An 11,759-nucleotide genomic window follows, 5' to 3' on the forward strand; every position below is an offset into this window, starting at 1 on the left:
TTTTACAATTGAGAGAGTTTGCAGACAAGGGGGTCCTTTATCAAAATCAAGAAATATTTCGAATACTTAAAATACCCAGGAGCGTACATCTCTTGGAACCTAACTCCAATCCCTACTTTACACGGGTGATACCCGAGGGTATCACCACCCCAGTAGCCAGTACTTCGGTACTGGCATGAAAATACGGATTGTTTGTGTTATTAAAATTTACTGTTACAAAATGATAGAAATTATTATAAATTAAGGAATGTATCTCCCTCATGCAAAGCTCTGGTTCCTTTCACGGATTTGGCTATACTTTTTGGACCTTTTGGATTATAGCTCTTCATCTTTTATATAAGCTTTGGATTTCAAATATTTTGGCAACGAGCATCACTGAAGAGACATGTATTGTCGAAATGCGCATCTGGTGCAAGAAAATTGGTACCGTTAATTTTATTACTACCACTGGGTCGATGCCTTTGCTGGTGGACTAATAGTCCCCGAGGGTATCACCACCCCAGTAGCCAGTACTTCGGTACTGGCATGAAAATACGGATTGTTTGTGTTATTAAAATTTACTGTTACAAAATGATAGAAATTATTATAAATTAAGGAATTTATCTCCCTCATGCAAAGCTCTGGTTCCTTTCACGGATTTGGCTATACTTTTTGGACCTTTTGGATTATAGCTCTTCATCTTTTATATAAGCTTTGGATTTCAAATATTTTGGCAACGAGCATCACTGAAGAGACATGTATTGTCGAAATGCGCATCTGGTGCAAGAAAATTGGTACCGTTAATTTTATTACACACATTGTATTTTGGCTATATTTTTTTCATATTATATTGATACCAACTTTCTTATATTTCAAGGAGAAATATCATCAGTTAATTCTTATCTGATAAGTCTTAATATTAAATGTAATCAGCTTATAAAGCCTTGTGGTTTAATTATACCAACTACTATTACTATATTTATGAAATATACAAAGGAATTCAAAGACAATGTTTTAAACGAAAACAATAACAAATATCACATCACCGGAAAAGTGGTCCTTTATCCTAAACAGACATAATGTTATTTGGAATAAAGCATATAGACTGCAATTTTACATTACTAAAAATTTAATATTACAGCGGCTTCACTACAGGATGGAAACAAATAAATGACTCTACAAAAGTAAAGTCTCACAAATCAAAAATGCACCTTCTGTACGGACTCAATAGAAACTACAGAACACATATTCTGGACATTTCCAATAGTGTTTGATGTTTGGGAAGAACTTAACAGTCAGGATTCTACTTCGTCAAAATTATCGCCCCATTACGCCAGTTCATTTTCACAATCGTAGAAATGGAAGCCATTGTAGGGATGACGCGCTGCCAATTTTGCTCTCGGAAACCTATATATTTATCCACATTGCACCATTACGATCCTTATATGTCAGGTGTATTTCAAAAGACAAATGTATCAACTAGCTAATGAGCATCAGTTAATGATCGTGTCTGCATTGATTCAACTTAAAACTATTGTCTGATCGGGTGTCAGGTGGAATTTTCGAAAATTCATAAACATTTAAAAAAATTCTAATTAAATATTTCGTGGAAGGGCAGACTAGATTTGTTTAGTGCTTGAAGACTATAAACCCTAGTTGTCACACTCAAAAAATTATAATTTTTCGAAGATATGCATTTTCATCATCCAACTTGAAAGACTGTCGTCAAGTACTTTCAGTAAAAAAATAGCTATTCGAACACACCTACTCTGTTTTTTTATTCATTAGATAGGTATTTCACTTGACCCATATATTTCATCTTTTAGTACTGTGATTTTTTTATGTTATAAAGTCAACCTGTAGCTTTGATATATAAAAATGATAGAATCTGAAGCGAGACGATGTATGAAATATTCTTGCTTTGTACGATATCAAGACAAAATATTCAACTCAAACACGCCCTAACATAAAAAGGTGCACTCGATTTTCTCTATTCGATACAATTGTTACCCATTTTTTGGATTTTTTTCTTGAGTTATATAATGGAAGGGCAGACACGAAAATTACTGAACTAATAGATTGATATGTTTTCTGTCCGTGGTAAATTTTTAAAAGAAATCGGAGGTTATGCATTTTCTACATCCAACTTGAAAGATACTCATGTCGTCGACTTGATATAAAATTGTTCTGCTTAAATATGTACTAAATAAATTGAAAACTTATACAAATGGTGTTTTTAAAATAAAACACTTCGTAATTGAGAGGAAAATTGTAATTTTGTTTGTTTCTATTAACTTTTAAAATTTTTGTCACTATAGTAAACATTACAGTAAGTATTTATCGCCTTCTCTAACAAAGAGCTTCGATTCTTTTGTTCTATTTCAACCGGGTTTCCGACTGTTAATAAATGGATATATTCAAAAGTGCTAATTGAACTACCACTAAATTTAGATATTTTATTATTTGGGATATTAGAAAAAACAGTACAAAAACTACATAATAAACTTCATAATATTATTAACTAAATAGTATATATACAAAACAAAAATGAAATGTGGACAATTAAATATTGAAGCCTTAAAAAACTATCATAAAAAAAGTGTTTTTTGAAAAAATAATATTTTATAAAAATAAATCATTACAAAGAGCGTACTCCTGCTGGAACCCCTGGCTCCAACTAATTTAAGGACAATACAAGTAAACGTTTACGTAATAATTATATCCACCCAATCCATACTGCCTTAGGTTTAGATTTTTTTTTTTAGCATTATTTTTATCTACTTATACGTTAGTCGAATGATTCAAAATATCAACTATATGTACTATGGACTTACTTACTATGATTATTTATATATGTAGTTTTTGCCAATAAACACATTACGAAAACAAATTGTGATCGGCTCTTGCGTCGTTACTCAAAAGGCGGATGTTTTAAATCAAGCTTAAGAAAGTTCAAACCTCCAGGGACCAAACTAATAATTTGAGGTAGGAGTGAGATGCTGATACGTCAGGTACCTCGAGGTTGCAGTTCTGTAAATATAGACAATGTATTTTCCCATAGAAACTCCCTTTGCGGCTAAAACTGTGACACTTTTACTAGGAAGTTTCTTGAAAAATAACATTCCTTATAGTTTGACCTTTGAATAAAATAGTAGTCCATACTGGAATGTTAGTTTTGAACAGCGGTGTACTACTTTTGCCTTTATTTGGTCAATGTTTTTTGACATTATTCAGGCAGTTGAGATAAAATGAATTGTTTGTCATTTTGCCATATCAGGGCTTTAATGGCTTATTTTAACTGTCTGAATTTATATTATTTGAGTCTGTTGGATAGCTCTTGAAATGGCAATCATACAAAATCGTCCAATTTGTTTTTTTAATCAAAGCAACCAGAAAAAAAATAACGTGCAGAAATAGTCCTGGCTGAATTCATTCATGTTTAGAAAAATTGTCGTGGGGTTAAACTGTCGTTCGGAAACAAACATTTTGCAAAGATTTTAGCCTGTAACTTTTTTTACAAACACTGATATTTAGTCAACACTTTAAACATGAATTTGGATTTGATTTTTCTGTCCGTGTCAGTCAGAGATATTGCTATATTAAAGTATACGATAAATGGCCTAAAGAAATGTACCTATGCACATATCATTAATACCTTTAAATCAATCTGAAGACATTGCCTTCCTCAAATAGAGGTGTGGTTTATCTTTTGTTCTTTTTATTTTTGTAATCTTAGCATATTTTTTTAATAACGCCTGATTTCTAATAACATTAAGGATCGCAGGAACACATGCTTAAAGTCCATGCTAGTACATATATTTCCATATGCCACGGAATGTACAATCGGGAGATGATTTTATTTTTTGCCATTTTGAAACACACTTAAAATTCAACAATTATATTATTTCAAACGTCAAGAATCTAAACTATGATATTAAAATAAAAATAAATACATATATGTTTATAAAAATACACAAATATTGTTATCAAAGGTAAATTTCGAATATGTTATCTGTGCCGTGCAATATGGTTTATTAAAAAGCTATAAATGATCATAGCTATATTCCATTGAATAGTACCGGTTGAATAACTAGTTTGTTAGGTCACACGTGTAATATCAAAATGTGTTGTGTTTAAATCATGTTAATGAGAGGAAAGTATTAGTACAAAATAAAAACATATGAACCAAAAACATGTATGAAATTATTTTGATCATATTTACGAAGAACACAATACAGAACTAAGTACCTAATAGAAAATGTTTGAACCATTTAAAATTACGTCATCATTTAATTTGTATTTGATATACACAAGCAAAAACTGGATTTCACTTTTATCCATTTCAACTATATTTGATTTTGAAAATATCATTCGTTGAATCATCTCTTTAATAGAAACTTCGGATTTTCTTTTTATTACCAAATAAATGATATTGTTTATTTTACAGACTATTGCGAAATGGATACATACTCAATTTGATTTAATTTGGTTTGTAATTTCACTTAGAAAAGGTTTGGTCAATCAGAAAACTGCATATAGCTGTGTTTGCAACAATTTTATTAAATCATCTTTTCAAGGAATCGTTCCCTAGTTGAATTGGTCCTGAATAGCATATTTAACACATGTATAAATCTAGTGATGTTAAAGATGTCTTTTAATTGAACATTTACATGTGATGCGTCCCATCGCTATACAGATCTATACAGCCTACATATTACATCTCTTTAATATTATTAAATGGATGTCTACGAGAAAACCATGCAAAATCAAAAAAAAATTATGAAAGGGGTTGTGGAGTTTTCAGCTGATTTTGGGTTCCTAGTAAAGTATTAAGTACATCTAATAGTTCTATGTATAAAAATTACAATTTATCTCAAAATATGTGAATACAGGGCAATTCTATTTTAGTACCAAATTTGCTGAAAAATGTTGTTGAAAATGGACATTTTTTTTTTTTTTATTGAATAGTTCAAAGTATTAAATGACAAAAAAAATAGTTTAACCTTAAAATTCAGACTTTCTACTAAAATTAACTGTAATTTTGATCTTATTTCAACCTTTATTTTTGTTTTTATTTTTATTGACATAAATGTGTTTTTCTAAAATTTGAATTCAGCCTTTACTGAAAATGTCCATAAAACCTCAAAAGTCACTCAAATTGAAACAATATTTTGTTAAACGTTATGGTTCACTACAAACTACTATTCCTTAACAGGATTTTCGTTGCAAATTGATATAAGCTTATTTGAATTAAAGTTGAAAAACTGAAAAATATACCTAAAATTATCTCCCTTTGTAAAACTCTTCACAATAAAAGGTAGATTTAATGTCAATAACAGAAGGAGGGGAATCAACAAATGTGCAGAAGGATAGAAAATAATGGTATTTTTTATGAAAATGGTGTAGCCAAAAACTTATTTTCATTGAAAGAGTGTAACAAAGACATAGTAAACCATGTGGCTAAGACATTCCCACTGCCATTGGGATAAGTCTGATCCTGATCAGATAGTCTAGACATGACTTATGAGGCTAGACTATCACTATCATGTCTAGGTTTCAGACTCACATAACATAATTTTAAATGCATATGCTGCAAACATGGACAGGAGTTGGATTGCATTGGACAAAAAGACAAAATGAGTTGCTGTCATCCTTTCATGACCCTTGCAAATCTAGCAACGGAAATTCGAAGGCAAAACGTTCAGTTACATTTGGTTCTGGTAAGTTTGTTATTTATTTCTTTTGGTTAGAAAAAGCAATTTGACACCATAAAAAGACCTACCATAGAAACATCACATCAACTCATAAATATAGGAAGAAGAGCATTGACCATTTGTCTTTGGGAGAAAAAGAAAGGGGGGGTGGGGGTATTTTCATAATTTTCTTGAAGCAAACACTGATTTAATTTTCATTGACATACATTTATAATGATTCAGGATTCTTCTGAAACTAAAAGATTGATGTGTTTGCCTTCCTAATTTTAAGAGAAAGATTTTTTTCTTTCTCTCAAGAAATCTATAATAATCATGATAAAATATATATTTGATTACAAAGTTCGCCCTGAGTTTGTTTTCCAAATTGTCAATATTAAAGAGTCCGTTGACTCTGGTTTTTTCTCCTAATTCAAAATTAATGGTTGCTTCAAATCCCTGTTTTTAAATATAACCCATTGAAATAGAAAACATTCAGTAGATAGATATAGGAAGATGTGGTATGAGTGCCTATTCATCCAAATAACAATTTATAAAAGTAAACCATTATAGGTCAATGTACGACCTTCAACACAGAGCCTTGGCTCACACGGAACAACAAACTATGAAAATGATAAAGGACCCCAAAATTACTAGTGTAAAACCCTTTGAACAGGAACTCAAAAACATGTTTTACAGACTATGAGCTTGGTTTTTTTCTCTCTAAATATTTGTTACTGTGAGACTTTTTCTTTATATTTCCTAAGTGAAGGTCATGTATCACAGTTATAAACATGGAAAGAGAACTTGTACATGTATTTACTTCTATCAGTTAATAAAATAGAATCAGAATAGAATATTCTTACAAATGTATTCCAAATTAAAGGGCACAGAAGGGGCAACATGAGATTATAACATTACAGATTACTCAGATAAAACAAATTCAAAATAACAATACTGAAGAAATGAATTACTTGATGATGTGATTGATATCGTAGTATTTATGACATTTACACAGATTAATTATCTTATCTACAAACCTTTTTCTTCAATGATCCAATGCATTATTTTATAAAGCCAACTCAATGTACAATGTACATGTAGATGTAACTCACTGTACTGATCATGCAAATGCACACATATACAATATTTTATTTCTTATCAACAGGTTAATGTTGAAGATGGAAAAGCACAAAAAAAAATGTGAAAATGAAAGCAGATATGATAGGAGATCATATAGGTAAATATATGATATAATTGATAAAAATATGAATCAAACAAGTCATAACAAGAGACTACTAAATAGACAGCAAATAAGACCTGTGTTGTGGCATTATTTGTGAAATATAATCATATATAGAAATTTGAAATTGACCAGTTACATTTATTATTGTAAAAACATGATAAATGTTCAGTAAATAAGATTAACCCTTCAATTTTGAAAAGTTGAATCTGGTAAACAAAAAGTAAAAATAACAAACAGAACACTCAAATTCTTATTTTATTATCAATTAAGGGCCACATCGTTACAATTTACACAACAAAATTTTCATTACTCATCAAATTGAAATTTGTTTTTTTTTATAAGAATTAAACCTAGAAAAAAATATATGTGTTCTTGTCAGCTTGACAGATCCTCATTTATAGTATACATGCATATATTGTAAACCCGAAGACTACATTTGTATTTTTCATTTTTGAAAAAGCACTTTGAGCATTATTACAGCTTTTTTCCTACTAAATGTAGAGTAAAACTTTGGAAGGTTTGCTTGCTCCGTTGTATAAATATTAATTCAAGCTTTGTAATTAATGTTGATATCTTCTTGTAGAGTACTTTTAAATTTGATTAGACGTTATGCCAATTGCAATTGTACAATATACAAACAAACCATGCAAGCTAACCGAAGTCTTAGATTTACATGCCTTAGGAATTTAGCTGTAAAATTAATTATATATTTGTTTTCAATGCTTATTGTTTTACCAATTTCAAATGTTTTGGCTTGTTTTTAAATGATCCATATCAGCTAGGGTCAAAAGCTTCCAAAGTTAAACTTTAGGTATGTTTTACTTGTGTCTAATCCTTTTTTGCTTTGAGCAAATAAAATATGTTAAAATCTAAATAAAGTTAAACTTGATTTGATAAAACAATGGAATAATTGGTGTTCTTTGATATTATGCAAAATTAAACAGTGCATTATAGTCATATTTTTTCTAATTTCATGCATGTCTTCAAATCTTTAAATTGAACCACATCAAGGTATAAGGGATTCAGAACTAAACTTAATTTGATTTTTTTGTCCAGCCTGCAACTTTTGTTGTAGAAAGCTTGACATAGGGATAGTGATCCGGCGGTGGCGTGGCTATGGCGCCGGCGGCGTTAGCTAACTTCTTAAAAGCTTTATATTTTAGAAGGTATAAAACCTGGATGCTTCATACTTTGTATACAGATGCCTCATGTTACGAACTTTCCGTCAGTCACATGTCCAATGTCCTTGACCTCATTTTCATGGTTCAGAGACCACTTGAAAAAAAAGTTAAGAATTTTTGCAATGTTAAATTCTCTCTTATTATAAGTAATTGGATAACTATATTTGGTATGTGCGTACCCTGCAAGGTACTCATGCCCATCATACAGTTTTCACTTGACCTCGACCTCATTTCATGGTCAGTGAACAAGGTTAAGTTTTGGCGGTCAAGTCCATATCTCAGATACTATAAGCAATAGGGCTAGTATATTCTGTGTATGGAAGGACTGTAAGGTGTACATGTCCAACTGGCAGGTGTCATCTGACCTTGACCTCATTTTCATGGTTCAGTGGTTATAGTTAAGTTTTTGTGTTTTGATCTGTGTTTCTTATTCTATATGCAATAGGTCTACTGTATTTGTTGTATGGAATTATTGTAAGGTGTACATGTCTAGCTGACAGGTGTCATCTGACCTTGACCTCATTTTCATGATTCAGTTGTCAAAGCTAAGTTTTTGAGTTTTGGTCTATTTTTCTAATACTTTATGCATTAGTCAACTATATTTGGTGTATGGAAATATTTTATGATCTATATGTCTGTTACACAGGTTTTATTTGACCTCATTTTCATGGTCCATTAATAAGTATTAAGTGTTTGTGATTTGGTCTGTTTTTTTAATTTATAAGCAATACATCAACTGTATTTGTTGTATTGAAGAAATGTTAGCTGTACATGTCTGCCTGGCATGGTTCATCTGACCTTGACCTCATTTTCAGGGTTCATTGATCAATGTTTCCTTTTCTTTGGTTAATGTTGAGTTTAAGTGACAGTTGTAATAAAGCTTTATAGTTAGGTCTATCAACATAATAGCAATGATAAGAAGGAAGGCGAGACATTTCAGCGTGTGCACTCTTGTTTAAAAGTACTTTTTTGGGTTAAAAGCTATTTATAAATATGTTTAGATTTTTAATATTTGTTTTCAAATTGAAAAAAAGATCAAAGGGGCAAAACACCCTTTGTTAGTTTATTAAAATATTATTAAAGGTGTTTTTTTCTATGCTAAATGTTATCATGCATTTAGCATGTTTAGATTTATAATTTGGGCTCAGTTTTCAAGTTGATTCAGATTAACTTAAACTTTGTCTAAATTCATTAAAAATGGAATATATGGAGTTCTTTGATATGACAAATCTAATCATGTCTTTTAGACTTTAGAATTTGGATATTGGCACAAGTTCAATTTTAAAATCATAAGTTCTTATACCACAATCAAATTTTGAACTGTATCATGTGGATTAAGTTTGAATGTAGTGTCTATACTAGCCCCCCCCCCCCCCCCCAACACCACCAACCTCATTAAGGTGCAATCTCTACGTTGTAATAGAATGTACTTGAGCTGTTTAACTCTCATTGTTGAAGGTTGTACAGGGGACTTACATTCTGATCTTTTGTGGATATTTGTCTCATTTGTAATCAATACTCATCTCCCTATTTTTGTGCTGTCATAATGTCATTAATTAAATACAAGATGAAATCTGCAAATTTATCTTCATTAAAATTAAGTTTGCTGCAGCTTGGAATAAGAAAAAAATCAAATTTAGGTCCATTTTTAGCTAGTATACTTTATTTCTTATTCTATGTACTGGAATGTCAGAGTTGTGATAATCGAAACACATTTACACTAAGACCAAGTTGATAATTAATTTCTTTTTAGGAAATTTCAATCATTTAATGGATAACAATTGTTTTCTTATTATTCTTTACAGACATTGGGTGATCCAAAAATAAATAGAGTTCATGTAACAAGACTGATTACGGATACTTGAATATGGCTCTGATCTGTCTTTGATTTTTCCTGTTGCTGTGAACAAATTGCAAGCTCAAATAAAAACAAATTGAAATGGAACTCATAGATTTGCTTTGAAAAAAAGAAAGAAACAGCAATGTGAATCTTGCCGAAGTCTTAACAACAACCAAGTCAACACACAGTTGCAACACAAATGAGAAGAGAGAGACATTTGCAAGGACTTAGAGTGTTCTCACTGTCTCACCATCAGAATGGCTTTCTCATCAGCAAAGAAGAAGTCTAAAATTACTTCTGTATAAAAAGGTCATCAATATTGAAGACAATCAAGAAGATTACGGTTGTACTTGGCCATTTGATAAATATTAAAATATTTTCATTTGTCAGAAATTGTTACTTAGATTGACTAACTAGTTTTATTGATTGAATTATTAGTAAATTACCTTTCGTAGTTCATGTAGTTACATGTATGTAAATTTTTTTCAGATAGTATGAAAACAATTTAATATGTCCCTAAATTCCATACATAATGCAACAATTGTCTTGTGCTGCTAAGTCAATTTGAATTAACTTTTATGTTACTTTGTATGTTTATAGTAATCTTATTCTTGCATTTAAGCATCATTTTGTGTTATTGTATCATCTTCATTGATTGTTAAATATAATACTAATGCTATAAAAAAAATAACATTTATGATCATTTAAACAGATTGAAATATTTAAAAATATATCAATACTAAAAGGAATTTATCAATTTAGACATTTCTCGAGGAGATTTTAGAAAGTACTACAACAAAAGCAAACCAATAGTATATGCTCAAATGCACTATTATCTTTTCACCAGATAACCAAATAGAGATATGTTTATATTTTATTAAATTGATGAAGCTTATGTTAGTTTAAATAAATATGTACATGCAATTTTAAGGTTTTAAAAAACGACATTTTTATTGGATTATCTCCCTTTGTACAATAGAAATTCAGATTTTATCATCACTGTCTCAGATACTCATGATCAAAATGACTTATATTGTTCCCAGCATGCAAGTAAAAGGTTGCAACTTTCTTAAAATAGATATAGGAAGATGTGGTGTGAGTGCCAATGAGACAACTCTCCATACAAATAACAATTTAAAAAGTAAATCATTATAGGTTAAAGTACGGCCTTCAACACGGAGCTTTGGCTCACACCGAACAACAAGCTATAAAGGGCCCCAAAATTACTAGTGTAAAACCATTCAAACGGGAAAACCAACGGTCTAATCTATATAAACAAAATATTAACTTTGTTTACCTGTAGAACACATATTATGAATGTCAATACTTAAGATTTTTCAATATGATGAACTTGACATTAAATTTCATATCATTTTTGAGTAACCAGAATAAAACTTTAGTAATTAGCAAGCTGCAATAAATAAAATAGGATTACTAGGAAGAAATTAAAGGATTTTACTCTTTAAAGTAATAAGGACAAGTGTACTGAAGGAATGTGTAATAAAGAAAATACAAAAAAAAAATTGTTTTTGGCAGCTCCCCCCTTTTTTAAGCCTGATGCTTACTATTGTTTGTGACACAAAAATCCATTTCACTTTGAATTTTCTATTTGAATTACCTATTTTGCATAATACAATCTGTATAATTCAAGTATTTATTTTTGAATGCTTGGTTTAATTGAAATATGAGACTTTCCTCAATTTATTGCGAAAATACACCAAAAAAAAGGGGGGGAGGCTATCTAAATGATCAATAAAATCTATAAAATTAATTTGCAACCGAAATTCCTTCAACATATTTTGAACCAAAGAAAATGCAATGTA

General features: G+C 30.3%; 1 long non-coding RNA gene across 1 annotated transcript; it reads left to right on the forward strand.

The window, feature by feature from the left end:
* Positions 1–5,296: 5,296 nt before the first annotated feature.
* On the forward strand, positions 5,297–11,010 carry LOC139527979 (uncharacterized). The gene is made up of 3 exons (XR_011665497.1): positions 5,297–5,699; positions 6,838–6,909; positions 9,902–11,010. It is a non-coding gene; the product is annotated as an uncharacterized lncRNA (long non-coding RNA).
* The last annotated feature ends 749 nt before the right edge of the window (positions 11,011–11,759 follow it).

The sequence above is a fragment of the Mytilus edulis genome, chromosome 6, assembly GCF_963676685.1.
Source record: "Mytilus edulis chromosome 6, xbMytEdul2.2, whole genome shotgun sequence".
Classification (NCBI taxonomy): domain Eukaryota; kingdom Metazoa; phylum Mollusca; class Bivalvia; order Mytilida; family Mytilidae; genus Mytilus; species Mytilus edulis.